This window comes from Megalopta genalis, chromosome 13 (genome assembly GCF_051020955.1).
Source record: "Megalopta genalis isolate 19385.01 chromosome 13, iyMegGena1_principal, whole genome shotgun sequence".
In the NCBI taxonomy this organism is placed as follows: domain Eukaryota; kingdom Metazoa; phylum Arthropoda; class Insecta; order Hymenoptera; family Halictidae; genus Megalopta; species Megalopta genalis.
Window position 1 is genome coordinate 2,059,109 of NC_135025.1, and position 17,867 is coordinate 2,076,975.

Genomic DNA, 17,867 nt, shown 5'->3' on the forward strand with positions numbered 1-17,867 from the left:
AAAGAAAATATATAAGTTGAAGAATCATCATTTTTTTAATCTTTTCATCGTACCAACGAATTGCAATTTTGGAAGATAATCCTTTTAGATTCAGATCGTTTGGCCCATTTATACGAAAACTTTTTTCTACCTACTGCAAGTGAATGTATTTTAAAAAACTTTCAAGACTTCATTTGGAAATAGTTATAATAGCATTACACCTGTGGAATAGTAAAAGTGGCTAATTTACATTATTTTACAGATGCCAAAAGAATGTGTTTGTTCAGAGAAATAAAATTGAATGATTCCTCTTGGCTGCATCTTTGCAATCTCAGTGAAAATTTATAAATCTAGAACTCGTCATTTTGTTGAGATGCATAACTTAGCACTAACTTACTGGTTCTTTTTTTTAATTTAAACATTTAGCTATCAGTAAACGCTTAAAATGTAACAACTGTATTTAAAAGTATCGAGGATATATGAAAATGAATTTTAAAAAGAAAATAGCAAACTAAGAGTACAGCTAATGGGTGATGAATTGTTTGTCTGATATTCATTGCGTTTGTTTAAATCGAAAACGTCTTGGTTTAAAAATTGAGATAATTGGTCCTATTCTCAACACAATTATGTAATTAACAACGGTTAGCTATTGCAATCTCTCTGAAAAGTGTAAATGTATCTGTTACAATATAGAATTAAATTGTTATGGAACGACTATTTTGTTTTTCAATTTTATCTTGCTAACTTAATTTTATCTGCTCAATTTAACCAGTTAGCTGTTTCTAACAGAAAATGTTACCATCACTTCGTGGCGAATGCATTCGTCGAAACCGGATAACTGGTTAATGCAAAAGCAATATAAAAAATCCTCGCTTCGATACTTCTCTGAGCGCCTTGCAATGTTTTTCCTCCGATAGGTACAGATTTTACATCGAAGTCATCGGAGAATGATCGGTCATGAAATTAAATTCAGCGAGAAATCTCGATGCTGCAAATTGGTTTCGAGAATCGGCGCGTACAGCCTCGTGTAAAACATTGGACAAACATGTTTTTATTTATTCAGCTTCCCGCTGCATTGCAGTTCGCCGCTTGTAAACAAGCCCCGTCTGGCCGAATGTTGTTTTGCAGAGATTTTAAGAGGCAAGAAAAATATTTTGCGCGATCGGTTTTGCGGGCAGCACGGTCTCGTCGATCGCAACTGCGAAGTTTCGTGCAGTTCGCGCTGCATCGGGCTGAAATCGTTGATTGCGATTAAGACGGATGCACAGTTTCGTTATTGACCAGTGGAATACAGTCTTTGATACCCCAGTAGCGTTTTTTAAACCGACGAGTCTGCACGTACTTTCTGCAAATAGAATTTTAGTACATTAGATAGACAGATTTTATGTTAGAAATAGTTTCGCAACTGATTCTATGACAATACACATTATTTTTGCTTTGAACAATATCGAATCGAAGGAAAAGGGAAGCAGCGTTTAATTTGTAGATTTAACACTAGAACTACCATAACAGTCGAAATGACTGGTTTCTGATTTCTTTCCTTTACGGTTACTGATTTTATAAAGATATTTCTAAGAGGAAACCTTTAAGTTTTTTATCTTTATTGATAATATATTCTATATAATTCTATATATAATTATATTATATATACTATAATATTATATTTATTATATATTATAATATAATATAATATATAATATAAATATAATATAATAATTATATATATATATATATAATATAAATATAATATAATAATTATATATATATATATATATATATATATATATAATTCTATTCTATATAAAAAAAAAATATATTCTTTATAATATAAATGATATGAAACTTAAATAAATCCAGTCTTGGCATTGTTACAGAATAATATAGATTAGTCTTGTTTAAGGCTCGGTAGTTCCAGCGTTAACTATTTTGTTATCACTAATTGCTACGAATGGAATATATTAAACATAAAGTGGCAAAAGTAAAGTTTAACATTATCGTGAATTTAATTCGGTGATGTTGCTATTCCGGAAAATATTTTCTAGCGAGCAATGGAAATTGAATGAACAGATATGTGTTGTGAACGTTAGTCATGGTGATAATAGTGTTTATTCGAGTGAAATGTCGACGCCGTGACCTATCGTGTCATTTCTTATATTAGATATTAAGAAAAACTGCGCGTGTGAAGTTAGTTTCAATTAGAAGAATAACCGAGCAGCCAGCGAAAGCCATTTTCCGACATCGAAATAGCAAGGCTACCGGCATAAATATTGTAATATGAGCCGTTTATTTTGAAAGTGGCATAAGTCACTTTTTCAACTAATTACAATTGAATATAATTTTTGAATATAATAAAATAAATATAATATAATATATTTCAATATATATATATATATATATATATATATATATATATATATATATATATATATATATATTTCAATAAATATAATACAATATATTTCACTAATTACAACTGAACGGTATCTTTTCATCTAAAAAAAAAAGAAAAGGTGACTTATGACACTTTCAAAATAAACGGCTCGTATGTAATCGTTTAACGGTAAAAGGATAAAAATAATACTAAAACTGGCGTGAACAGCTAATTCTTCTTTGTGGCCCACTGTGCGATGCCGCATATATGCGAAACTAATAAGTCACACGCATGCTGAAAATTTCATCGAAATCGGTTAACGCAAAGTCAAGTTACAAGCGTTAAAAGAATATAAAACCTGCAAATTTCTCACACGAATTGATCGAAAGTGACAAAAATCCCGACATAACTGCGATTTTTACGATCTTTAATTGTTCGGACTGAATCGATCAACCGATTTCGGTGAAATTTTTAACATGCATATAACTCGCCGAGATCCGCAAAGCACATTTTTTAAATTTTCGTTACAGGCTCAGTCAAAAAAGTTAAAAAACGAGAACTTCTTATTTTCTTTCGTCATTCTAAATAATAGCAAAATTAAAAAAGAAAAACATTCCAGTTAAGGTCTACTAGACTGGTAGTTAAATCACCTAAAAAAATGCAAGTCGTTCAGACCAGTTCTAAACAGGTTATTGCGTTTTGAAAAGCGTCGCAATATTAACGGAAGTTGCTGTACCGTTTCCGACGAGCATATGATGAAATGGCAGCATCTTGTATGATGACGAGTATGCTTGTCAAAAAAGACAGTTAACCGGTTAATACCGTTTGCGATTAAAATGACGAGGCGGAATTCTCGTGGTCGTTGGGCTACGCCACGGATTCTCGCGATATTGTGAGAATGAAAAAGAAAAAAATTGCCGGAGAGATCGCGGTAAGTGTGACAGAGCGTGAAAATAATTTACACGTGTTCACCCGTATGAAAAGAACGAACTCGAAGGTCAGTTCCAGCCGAGAGAGGCGTTGATTTAATCTGAGGTCAAGAGACACCGTGTAATGTTTTGATTTCGAAATTCACTGCGTCTGCAACGTATCGAAATTCATAAGGCGCGTGTCTAAACGCATCGTTGTTTTGTTCCTAACTAGCTGAAATCGTTCACGAACGAAGCTCGAATTTCTCTGGTCAAAATGCCTTAATAATTCGTCAAAAAAAAAAGAAAAAGAAGTACAAAATCGCATCGATTTCCATAAAGAAAATTATACGTTTTCATGACAAAAAATTGTTGCCACCTTTATTTTGTATTGAATTTCTCTAGTTCGAAGATTCGTTGAAATTTGTCGACGAGGTGGCAATGTTTCGCATCCATTTTCCGCGGTCTAATAATGTTGATCCGACACCGCCGTTTCTCGTAATAAACGATACGAGAACCAATCGCGGCGTTGCTCGATATGCAGGCGCAGGCTGCTGCATATTTAACGCGTCGTTCGGTGAAGAAAAAAGGAGCTTCGAAGATCGAGTCTTTTTTCTAGACAGTTGCAAATTTTTCTGGGTAACGTATTCATCGACCGATTCGAGCATACCTTGCGTATCGCAGGATGTTTCCCATGTGTTTCCCATAGTTCGAAGGTGAAAACATTGAAGCAACCACCAATCGTGATCCTTCGGTTAATATAATAATATTTCTAATTTAATATAATAATATTTCTAATTTCAGTATTATTAATATTTCTAATTTCAGTGTTATTAATATAATATTTCAATTTTACTAATTTAAACGATATAACAAATTGTTTAAACATAATGAAAGATGTCACGCTGCCAAACGTGATTTCTAACTGATAGATTATAAGTTAGTGATTATTAAACTGAGGATCTATATGGAAAATAAGAATTTTCTAAATAAATCGTATTAAATGTAAATTATTATTAAATATATCTATATTATCTATCTATATATCTATATATCTATATATCTATATATATATAATTAAATATAGATGTGTTTCATTTATTAATAATTTTAATAAATTGAGAGGAATATATGAACGTTGTTTCTCTGGCCATTTTTATCATAAATGCCCAAAATCCGCAGTCTAATTATACGAAACAAAAAATGTGAGATTGTCCTCCTTCTCTTAGCGAATTTAAGAAGTCAAATATAATAGAATGAATTATTTATTACGAATAGACTGCGAATTTTATGCGTCTATGATAAAAGTGGACAGGTGAAATTTCAAACAACGAAAATATTAAAAGAATGCAAGTGCTGAAGTTAGTAAAGAGAAAATGAAATTTCTATTCGTCTCATGTTTTTTGCAATTGATGAAGATCAATTTTATTTTGCATAAAAAGCTCACACGATGCGATGATTATAATTATTTGATTAAGAGCTTTCTCAACCTAATTAATTAAACCAGGTGAAAACCAAATAATTAGGACAGAGTTATTTGTACAGCGCTTGTAAAGGCATATTCTGCTAAACAGAAATTCGTAAAGAGCGAACGCAATTTTAGGAACTAATTGGCCACGAACTCGCGACAGAATACACCACACAGGCTATTTTATAGCGCGTCAACATAACTTTCGGAAACGTGTATAAGGCATCAATGTGCGCGCAGGTATTACGCCAGCGCGCAGGCTATTTTATAATCCGTGATCACAACCTTCGTGAACTGTACGGCAACGCGGACGCCCGCGAATAAATTGATTATACAAACGTAATGAATTTACCGGGGAGAAATTATGACCGCAAGTTACTTTACGACCGGTACAATTTATCGAAACGAAAGATATCGCCTGGATATATCGATAAACTGCGTCGAGAACTTACAATGCACTCTCGGAGCAGCGTTTTGCAAACAGAAACTGTCCGCGTGTTGCTAATAAACATTTCTGTCACTTCGGGAGAAATGGAAATATTGTTACCGATGTACTTAAACTCGTTATCGGTGTGATTTAATAGTTTTTTCGAGGAGGACTCGTGCGTGTCTCCGAGTTGAATTACCTCGTGGAAGTATCATTAGACTGTCAATCAAGTATTTCGTACTTCCATCAATTTGGCATTTCGATGCCTCTTATTATACATACGGTGTCCCACAAAAGTGTTCGTACATTTTTTAGAATAACTTTTTTAGAACTCGACTAAGGGAGTTTAATTTTTTTTCAGATGATAGCGAGACTAGTCTACCAGACGATGACCAAAATTTTGCTATTGCTTGAAATGACAAAAACAAAACAAAAATCTCTCGTTTTTTAGCAAATTGATAGCAAAATTTTAAAAAGGCATTTTAGTCATTTTACTAGGCATTTTACTAGGCTTTTAGGCATTTTACTAGTCCCCCTATCATCTAAAAAGCTCAAGTCATTTAGTTGAATTTTAAAAACGTTATGACGTTTTAGAAAGGTGTACGAACACTTCTGTGGGCCACTGTATGTATATTATAATTGAAATAGACATTTCACAATATTCGTCCACATACTAAACCTATGATTATTGTACGTATAGCACGACTTGCATACCTATATACAATTCACATACCTATAAACAACTCATAACTAAAACTACGATTTCTTTCATAGCACTTTTTCGTACTAATTAATTTCCCCGATGAGGCGAGACAAATTATGTTTGCTGTACGTCTCAATTTACTATCTTTCCTAGATTTTGATGACAAGAGAATCAAATTTTCATATCTAGTACATTATCTATATATAGTTTATAGTATAGTATATAGTATAGTATAGAATAGTATAGTATAGTATATGGTATAGTATAGTATATGGTATAGTATAGTATAGAATATAGTATAGTATAGTATAGTATAGTATAGTATAGTATAGTATAGTATAGTATAGTATAGTACAGTATAGTATAGTATAGTATAGTATAGTATAGTATAGTATAGTATAGTATAGTATATAGTATAGTATAGTATAGTATAGTATAGTATAGTATAGTATAGTATAGTATAGTATAGTATAGTATAGTATAGTATAGTATAGTATAGTATAGTATAGTATAGTATAGTATAGTATAGTATAGTATAGTATAGTATAGTATAGTATAGTATAGTATAGTATAGTATAGTATAGTATAGTATAGTATATAGTATAGTATAGTATGTCTAGTATATAGTATATTATACTAATAAAAATGCAACTTCATTTTTGTATCGCTTCTCACGCGAGGTTTTCCATTGTGGGAATTATCGAGGCAGTAGATTGAGCTACGATGTTTATCGTTAATGTGCAGTGTAAAACCTCCGATATCTAATATTCTACCCGCTCTAATTCCGTCTAATTCCAGGTCTATGCCAACCGCATAATTTCTCTACGAAACCTGCTTATCGAGGTTGAAACATCGTTACCAAAGGAGAGATGGGATAACAACCCTCGCGAGGAATAAATTCTTTAATCGCCGGGTCATCGCGATACCTCGGTTGACACAATTCCTCAAGATTATCAGGCTTAATCAGCCGGCTAACGAACAATCAGTGCCGCTTTTACTTCGCACGTGATCCACAGCGGGCGCACGTGCGCCCAGCACGTGGTTATGGATGCAAAAGCCCGGTTCACGTGCGTCAGACACGCAAGCGAGCCCAGAAAACCCCGGCAGACTGCACACGGGAAATGAACGTCGCCATGCGACGCATAATCGTGATTAATCAACGGCCGACGGGATCGCGAATTATTACCTGGATCATTAACCCTCCGTCGCGACGAAGGAAATTGAAATTGTGTCGCTGCTGACACGGCTTCCGCTCTGTCACCCTGCTCGGAACGATCTGATCGTCTGAATCCAAGTAATATTTTAACAAGTCGTCGCGTTTAAACACTTACCACGAAAGCTCGCCGAGCCGTAAAAGTAACTTAATGTGTGTTGTTTTACGAAGACGACAAAATCGTATTTATTTCAATCTTTCGTCAGTTTTATTATAGCGTATGCTTGGATTAATCATTTTATTGAACTATTCTCTATGAAAGAGTCTTTATAATTTTAGCAACTTTGAAGCAAGATATATGAATTATATATATATATATATATATAATATATTAATATGGCCATTTTGTCCGGCTCGGTAAGTTTAGTGTCAAGAAATATAGAAATACAACAGACTTTCTGATTGCACAGAACGTGATATGTACGTATGTTGTATTTGTTCAACAGTTACTTTCCTGAATTTTAAAAATATTGTTATAATAATCGATCTTTATTGCGCTGAGATATTCAGTATAAAAGAAAAAAAATCACAGTTCATTAGCAGCTATATTAAATTGTTCGAAAATGATACAAGAAATCGGATCGAACTTGTCATCTTTAACACTCGTATGATGAGGTTCGAGTCCATTTGTTATGGACTATCTTATATTGTTATTCGACTATCCAATTTCTGACAATCAATTTAAAGTTTCAGATGTTTCATTAAGGTTCGAAAAATGTCTAGAATCTAGAAGCTGAACCTTGGAATTGAGAGACAAAATTATAGATATTACTAAGTATTCTCGGTTTTATATAATATAAGACAGCTGCAAAACAATCACAATATTATATCACAATAATAAACTATCACGATAATCAAGATTCGCATTTTTAAGATTCGCATTAATAATTGTATTAACTACTTGAAGGCATACAATGATGTCCCGTTACTTAACCAACGTGATATTGGCAAATGTTAAGGGAAATTAATTGATTTGTTATGGCAATTGTTAAAATCGACAGACATCGAGCACTTTTGTACACACCCGTGGACCGATTAAGGAACGCCAGCTTTATCTCGCCCTCTCTCCACGATTGTTTCTATGGAAACTATAGCATAAACTCGGAGACCTCATGTTTGTTCCGGCTGATTCGATTGTTTGAAGAAGATGCGAAAGGTTGGATTTTACCAGAGACAAGGAACCATCTTCCGTTCGAACAGCGACATTTCGTAGTAGCGAAGATAGCGGATGCAAATAACGTTAGCTATGTCACGTTTCCTTCGGCTGGTATGCCCGTCGACTCGCGCGCTGCCAACTGGCCGTTGTTTATTTTATGATGTGAAACAGAAGATAAATTTTCGACCCCGACATTGTGATAAATCTGGACGCGATGATGCACACACGGTGCTACCAGCGACATTTCTCTTTATTTCCGTAATACACTGCTTCGGAGCACGTTCAAAACGTGTGTACGTTGAACCATTTTGAAACTTCATTCTCAGAGCACGATTATCTGCTATATAATTATCCGCAAATACATTCCCGTACTTAACTAAAATTTTATTATAGTATAATATATACTATATATATACTATACTATACTATATACTAACTATAACTATACTATACTATACTATGTACTAACTATAACTATACTATACTATACTATATACTAACTATACTATACTATACTATACTATACTATACTATACTATACTATACTATACTATACTATACTATACTATACTATACTATACTATACTATACTTTACTATACTATACTATACTATATACTAACTATAACTATACTATATACTATACTATACTATTCTATACTATATATACTATAAATTTTATTTATATTGAATCTCGATGTCTCTAAATTTCATTTATATTGAAGCAACTACGACGAACAGATTTTTTTTATTTCCCAATGTTTATTATCACTTTGTCCCTTCCCAAGTATCTAATTCAAGATATGATTTTGAAATAAAATTATAAACATTTGCGGACCACCGATGGTCCGCAAACTATAGGTGTTAATTTAATAAGCTTGATTTAATAAATATGCGTTATTCATTGATTTATTTGTTGTCGAAAGATGTACCATATTTGAAACTGTTTCTCATTAAAGTTACTTGAACTTCCGTTCCTCTTCCTTGAACACAAAAAACATTTTTTGCATACAATATATACTTGCAAATAAATGAAACTGTTCGAGTCTCTGATCTATTCACTTCTGAAAGTGATACACATTATTTTCGTGAAATATATCTTTGATGGTTAAAAAATTACTTGAGGTAATATGATTATAGTGTACTAGTGCATTTTTGCAGGCAAAAATGTGCGGGAACCCGATGTTAAAAAGAAGAATAGAAGAAATACGAGGCTGGATCGGCCGGGATCCCGATACGTTTCACTGTTCGAGATCTCAAGATCCCGAAAGTTTCGGGACTGCACTCGGTTTTCGGGTGATCTCGGGCGGCCTCGTGCAGTCTCGTGCGGTCTCGTGCGGTCTCGCGCGGTCTCGGACAGTTTCGGCCTCTACGCATGAATAGGATATGTAAGAATCTACAAGCGAGACTGCCCGAGACCGCCCGAGATTACCCGAGACTACCCGAGAACCGAGCGCAGTCTCGAAACTTTCGGGACCCGAAACACTCGGGATCTCGAGATCTCGAAACGTATCGGAATCCCGCTCGATCCCGCCCGACTCTTTCCGACCCGTCCCGAACTTCGGGTTCCCAAGACTCGAGCGGTTCTGCACTTTACTCCTACATTTATGACAAAAATGAATGTGCGAAATTGAGAACAGTGCAAAAACGAAAAGAAACTAAGAACGTTGGTGTACTAATTTCAACCTATTAAAGTGATCAAAGAAAGGAAGAAAATGATGATTGGCTCGTCTGTCTTGCAATCGGTGCAGAAAATGTTTGTTTTGCATAAAAAATTCGCGGTCTACTTATCGCTTTCCTAAAAGTAACGAGTAACTTTTGAAAGTGGCATAAGTCACATTTTCAAAAAAATCGAGTTAATGGTAACACTAATTACAATTGAACGGTATCTTTTCATTTAAAAAAAGAAAAAAAAAGTGACTCATGCCACTTTCAAAATAAACGGCTCATACTTTGAGTTAAGTATGCCGTTCTATTCGTTGCTGAAAGTAATCCTAACGAATATTTATAAGTATTCCCAACCTGATCATTTAAAATATGCACTTCCATTTCTCCGCGACACGACTGCTCGTTTCCCATAGAAATAGTGCAAAATTTTCCAGTGATTTCGTGCCGGCTTATTATACACCGTATTTCGAGAAGCCTGCGAAATGGCAACCAAGCGAGCTCGCGACTCACGTGCAAGCCGCGTTGCCACCGCGCAGAAGCATTTATCAGCGGAATCGTGAATTTTTCGAGCACAATCAGTCGCCGATGTTCAATTCCATTGCCCCTGAAATGCGCCGGCCAGCAATTCCGCTCGGTGTGCAAACAAGGATCACTTCCGATCGCTGGCCATTAAATCCCCGCCACAATTCCACCCCCGCCCTCCTCCCCTTCGCTCTCGATCCCGGCCGATTCGGCGAATCGCCCCCCAAAAATCACAAATCTATTTACAGAAAAATTGCGAATGAAACCTCGTCAAATAAAAACTGGCGCGCAACATGCATGTAATTTGCTTAAACTGCGACAGAACGCTTTCCCGCGTATTATATCCCCAGCGTCGATTTTAAATGCGCCGTCGTTTAATCCGTTTCCGGCGAATCTGCGTTGACATCGTAGTAACACCGTCCACCGTGAAATACGATAGATATCATTGAATTTATAGGGTAGTAAATATTATAATTCGGAGATCGTGTTATTAGCCGCTGCATTAATCCGCATAATTATTTCAACGTCGCCGGTTCGCGCCCCCTCCGACCCACCCTTGTCGTAGGAAATTTATATTAGGCTGTATTATTGCCGCCTATGCGTAACGTTTCATAATCTGCACGCGTATATTGTGCACGTTGCATTATAATATTCATTCGTCTGTCGTAATAATTCATTCGGAACTTTCATTTATTTATTCGCGACGCATTTTTCACGCGTTCATTTGTACGAGAGATTAGCACGCGCGCGCTATTTTTCACCACAGTTTTAATTCATTGTATCGTGGTTTTGTTTCACCTGCCACGAATGTACCCAGTAAATTCTCCCTAATTCGCGCTCAGTTTGTGTACACGAAAGTGGACAATTTCGGTTATGGACAATTATAGTTCACCGATTGTCAACGATTATAAAAACGAGTTGCAAATTGCTCGAACAATCGTATCGCCTCTTTCCAAATTTTGTCCACTTTTGTGCGCGATCTGAGCGCGAAATTAGGGAGAATTTGGCGTGGTACGTAGCAGTATAAATCGTTGAACGATGTTCCAGAAACATGGATGAGTATTCAAGAATCTTCCGGAGTTTCTCGGCCCGCCGAAAAAAAAAATCACGCATAAGAGCTGCGTGTATTTAAAAGACCGAGGATGCAGATGACATCGTAACTTCGAAAAATGAAGAAGCAGATGGTATCGGTAAAAATGAGGATGCAGATAGCGAGACAAGATTTCCCGCATAAATTGTTAGTTTTCGTACTCGAATAATGCCATTCATTCGATCGTTTCCCATAAAAGGGTGTCTGTACCTTTTTTTATTTGTATATTGGGAAATCGGTGATTTTTTCGTGGCGGAGGTTAATGTTAAATTGTAACTAGATCTTGTGTACTTATGACGAAAATGAATAACTCAAATACAAAATTGTAAAGGAATTAGAAGAACTTTAGGATACAGATTATTTTCAAATTATTTTATAATAATAATATAATATTATATAATATATGATTATATTATAATAATAATATATATAATAATATAACAATAATTATAATAATTGTAATAATTATAATAATAATAATAATAATAATAATATAATTAATTATTATATATATACGTTTCTTACAATTAACTTAGACAATTTTTATTTTGCAGAAAAATCCGCGGTCCAATTATAACCAATATCCGAAGTCCAACGCAGTTCTGGGGAATCATGCAAAATTGGAGAAATCATCATACTTAAGTCAAGTATAATAGTATATAGTATAATATAATATATAGTAATATATAATATTATAGTATAATATAATACATATAGTATAATATAATAATAAGTCAAGTGTGCCTAATTCGTTGCCCTCAAGAAGACCGAGACTACAATATCAAGGACGCTATTTACCAATCGGGGCGTCGAATAAAAGCAAGGTTGTACTTTACAAATCGACGTTGAAAAATCCACGACGCCGGCGTGGAAAATAATTATTTTAAGTGACTAGGTTAAGATTCGCAGGGGGTGCGGCTGGCATTCCACCAAGAACAGATTTTACAGCGTCCATCGCGCGCGTCAGGTTATCCAGATTCGCCGGAAACACGCGCAACTTCCGGATGCATCGTGGGGGAGGGACGGTGGCGTTCCGTTTCAGGGCGCGTAGAGCAACGTCCGGAATTACTAGCGCAATAACGATGCGCCGCGGGTAAGCCTTACAGTCTAAAAAGAAACTAAGTCGACGTCTGGTTTGGCCAGCAGTCAAATGGCAACCGTGCCACCATTCCCGCGGACTTTATTCCCGTCGATTCTCAGCCCGCGAGCATCCGCCTAAACGGCCTTCCTCGTGTCGCAACGAGGCCCGTTCGTTTCTGGTGCGAGAGGTCACGGTGAGAAATGATTATAGCGATAGTCCGGCTGTGTACCGGGCCTATCCAGGGCCGAGAGAGGCTGTCATTAGACGTCGCTGGGGGGTTGGGACTCGGACCTTCCTCGGTCGAGGAAACGCAATAAAGCTGAAGGACGTGAATTAGAGACCAGGGGTGTCAAACTCAAAAGCTAACTTGGGCTATAATAATAAATAAACAATGCTTAACTTTAGGTGGGCCGCAAAATAAAAAGAATCAATGTTCATAGAAACAGATATTTTTATTTCGACTAGTACATTGTAATAAACATGTATAAAGTTAAATTATTCTTTACGTCCTGATACCTGACATCAGAAATGTTCATCTCGGGCCGCGAGTTTGACACCCCTGAATTAGATCTTTGAACGCTTTAACATAGCATACTTTATAATTAACGTGATTTTTATTTATTTTACATTAGAAGCAATTTTTTTTATACATGCTCGCATGAGATCAATCGATTACACTTTGCGGAAAAGCATCCTTTGCGAAAGGAATAAGGAAGAATAATATTTACGGATGAAAGGAGATTCAACCTACAAAGGAGGATGGCAGTATTCAATTAGTTTTGGATAGATAGTGATTAGAAGTTACGGTATCTCATCTTCTGTTAAGTAATAAGACTGTCATTCGTGTAGAAAATGTGATATTTTTTAGGAAAATTGCGTTTGGATATGGTAAAAATTTGAAAAATTAAAAATATCTTATATACATATATATATATATATATATATATTATATTATATTATATATAATAATAATAATAATAATAATATATATATATATAATTCGAATCCTAGCTTCCCTTTTCCATTCCAATCACTTATACTGCTCACACGAACGTAAAAAACCCCAAAAAGTAAACAATTAAGGGTAGTTTAAAATCATTTTAGGAGCTGCTTATGGCGAATTTTAGCTCCAACTTTTTGACAAATGTCAACATTTTCAAAACTAATTGGACATTTGGAAAATTTTAAACGGACTAATATTTATAATAAATAAATAGCAAAACGCATTTTGCTCGTAACTTGTTCATCTTGTAATTTGAAGTTTTTCAGTCTACGAGACACAAATTGAATCACAAACCAGCATAAAAAGATTCAAATCAGATCTTTCCGGGATTGAGAGGCTAAGAAGTTACAAATTTGACCATCGAAAATCTGAAAGAGCTGGATTGGAATCATCGTAGATATAAAAGAGTTCAAATTTGGACTGTGCCAGAATCTGAACGCTTGAAGCGGAGCAGTCTGGACCGAGAGCATCAGATCTTTCTAAGACGAACGTATTACGTTCGGACACTTCTAAACTGAATACCCTATGAAATATTAGACCATTTGCTACACCATTTGCCTAAGTAATCGCGCTACTAATCCTGAAACCATTGGGTGCCCCCAAACGTTATATTCGATAGTCATACATGCTCGAGTCTTCGATCTTGTGTTACATTCAAGTTTTTGAACCTGGCGTAATTTGTCCTGCATTATCTCAAGCGAAACGAATTTGAATGCGTGGAAAATAATTTAAATTGTTCAGGCAACGTGATCTTTCCTTGATCCATCAAAATATATTCGCTGCAAGTTTTACAAAAAAAGAATCTGTTCGATTAATTTAGACGCGATCCTTGCTTATCGGAAGAACGATTAAAGCCTGCTTAAAGCAGCTATGCGGCCCAATCGAATAAGATCCTATTAACCGTGTTGCAACTCGCAAGTTTTAGAGTATCCATTATAGAAGATACGTCGATGCTAAATATGCGAAATTCGATGCGATAGGATCGTCTCCGCAGACGCTCCAACAATTCGCGTCGGGTTCGAAGTATTTTCGGAACTGATTGCTGGAAGCGGATATTCGAAGATGCTATCCCCATGATTGAGGCTCCCCTTTAAGATTCGAGCGAACTCGATGTTGATAATCACGCCGGCCGAATTGCAAGCCGATGACGACGAAAAGCCCACGCGAAAAAGTGATTCGGCAAATGATTCGTTCTTCCACGTTCGTTCTTCACGTTCGGATCTTCTTCGGGCTGATCGGTGAAGTATGCTAGCCAAGCGCGAGTGCTGTAAAACGAGTTCGGAAAATTAACCGCGTCGATCCAGCATCGCTTTAACTCGAAGAACATCGCATCATTTACAGATCAAATTGGAAAGAACATCTTTACCTCGTTTTCACATTCTATTTCGACGCAGCCATTTCTTATTTGACCTCCGTTCATATTGTACGTTTCTTTTGCCAACACATTTGTTTAATCTCAATTACAATTTGATCGACGAAGAATTTTTCTCGAATAACATACAGCGACTCGCATTAACACGTTCCGTGCCACGTGTACCATCGATGGTACACGCTTGCATGTTTACTTAGTGAACTGAACAAATTGTTTACAAGAAATTTAGAACCGAAGAATCAATTTCCACCGCAAGAATGGGCGTTGATAAGTTTTTGTTACGTTGTTATGTGTACGAGAATTAATAATTGCACGTAATACATCAAGTTTTAGTCAAATATCAAAGTGTGAAGATTCGAGTAAAAAAAGCTCGGCACGGAACATGTTAATATTCGGGCAACTTTTCAAACAGAACAGCTTTATTAGAAGTGGACGAAATAACATTTTCCAGATGTTTTTTTAGATGAACGACTGATCTGCCAGAGAATGAGCAGACAAACTTGTACTTTGTATCGGTTGGGATGATACGAAAATGAAAAAATGATGTTTTCCAACTGTTTTATTCAAGCCTGTAATGAAAATTTAAAAATTGCGTTTTATAGATCTCGGGAACTTAGGCGCGTGGGAAAATTTTATCGAAATCTCGATTAACGCAGAGTCGAGCTACAAGCACTGAAAATTGTCAAAATCTTGAAATTACCCACAGTTTTTGGGACGAGAGTCGCGGAAAGCTGTGAGTTTCGCCATCTTTAATTGTTTGTAGCTCGTAACAACGTTAACCGATTTCGATGAAACCTTCAGTATATAAGTTGTCGAGATTATAAGTTGCTTTATACGTCGCCGAGATCTATACAAGACATTGTTTAAATTTTCTATTTTTAAAAAAATTATTCTGTTTTAAAAAGTGTCCGAATATTAATGCCAGTCACTGTATGTAGTTCAATTGATTATTCCTCAATTAGCTTCTTTTAGACAGTAACGATTAGATCCAGTTAGGCAGTTGTTTATTAATATTTATAAATAAATATATTAATAATAGAAATATTATATTAATAATAAAATATATTAATATATTAATAATATATATTATATATAAATATTATATTAATAATAAAAATATACCTTACCTAGAATGTTTGAGCTACTCACTAATTTATAATCTGCCTCTGGATTTGGTAAATAATTAGGTGTTTCAGTATTAAGTTTAAAGAAAAATATATAATCATAAAGCGTTTGGTTTCTGCAGCAAAAGCCGCTTGAACAACATTGAACATTCCGCAGAAATTAGATAGACAGATTCGTTAATAAATGACGGCGGATGTTAAAAGTTCTCAAATTTGCGATAATAAAATGGGCTTTATGGATCGCTGTTCTTATCTTCTCGCAATAATCGTTTAGATTTTTACCTCGAACGACTCAACGTCCCGCTCGAGTTTGCCAATGAAATAAAATCTTTTTTTCCGAGATTAACATATTAACGAGTTATGCGAAAAACAAACTTTCTGGCTCGGTCTTCCTCCCTTCGCTCGCTCCCTACGGATTCCGATCGAAGAAATCGTCGACTGAAAGAACACTCGCTGCATTATTTCCGTTCGCTGCAAGAAAGAGAAGAGGAAGCACACCATTAAATCAGTTTTTAATTAAAAACACATTCGCAGGAGTTAATGAAAACTCATTTCTCATCCTCGGTTTGACAACGGGAAAAGTTGCAAATCACTTTATTCGAGTCCAATTACATTCATTTCTTTAATAGAACGAAACTCGGCTGTTTCAATCAACATGAAATCCTTGCACTAGTCGCGTGTAAAAAATTAATTGCGCATCGTATTTTTAATTTATTCGAGTTCGTGACACCGGCCGCGTACGCATTACAAATTACGAATTACAAGCAGCAGTTCCCGTTTACACGGTTTCAATATTCTACTTTATTTAAGTGCTGCGCAGATTCACTTTATATATAATAGTAATTCGCGCGCGAAACAAATTAAACAAGATTACATTTACGAGATATCGGCAATCATTGTTGATATGCAGCGGCGGCCAAAAATTTCCGACCGACATTGTTATCATGCTTTCGTCGATCCGGTTTTTATTTAAAAATTGCATACATTAATTTTATAAATTAACATAAATTAATCATTTAATGATCTTTTTCCTAACAAGATTAAAATACGCGAAAATAAATCTTTCGCCCTCAACTTTAAACAATTTGTACATTTTTCTGGTGTTTCTATCACCGAAGAACTGCTGTTCATGTCATTCTTTTTATACTGGTTTCAATTGAATGGAAGAAAGTTTTTTCATTATTTAGACACCTAGATTATCACTTGATACAGTTAATATGCAATAATAATAATTAATAAAATGCTCGAACTTTAAAATAAACTTTCTTCAGTCCAATTTCTTTATTCGTTTTACGATATTCTTAAAATTTGTTGTTCCTATATAATAAATATATAATATAATATATATATAATATTATATTTTATATTTATAATATAATATATATATAATATTATATTTTATATTTATAATATTATATATTTATATATTATAAATTATATATATATAATATTTATGTTATTTATATTATATATAATATATAATTATATTTATATTTATAATATTATATTTTATATTTTAATATATATAATATTTTCGAGAATTGAATTTTGACGACTATCGCGTATATTGTAAATGGAATTTCCTGTTTCTGGACGGACTTTACGAAGGCGTGCAGGCCGGCGAGCCTACAATTCGTTTCCGAGGGTGAATTAGAACGTCCCGATGGCGCGTGGCGCTGATTTCCCCGAAAGAAATAATTTATCCGAGTCAAATCGCGCAGAACGGCGATTTATCTGTCCCCTGACGCGGACTTTCCGCGCCGGAAAAATATTACGTCGCTTA

General features: G+C 35.0%; 1 long non-coding RNA gene across 1 annotated transcript; it reads right to left on the minus strand.

Annotated features, from left to right (window-relative positions):
- Positions 1–16: 16 nt before the first annotated feature.
- LOC117228463 (uncharacterized) lies at positions 17–8,424 on the minus strand. The gene is made up of 2 exons (XR_004492307.2): positions 8,094–8,424; positions 17–1,324 (listed from the first exon to the last, which is right to left on the minus strand). It is a non-coding gene; the product is annotated as an uncharacterized LOC117228463 (long non-coding RNA).
- Between the last annotated feature and the right edge of the window lie 9,443 nt (positions 8,425–17,867).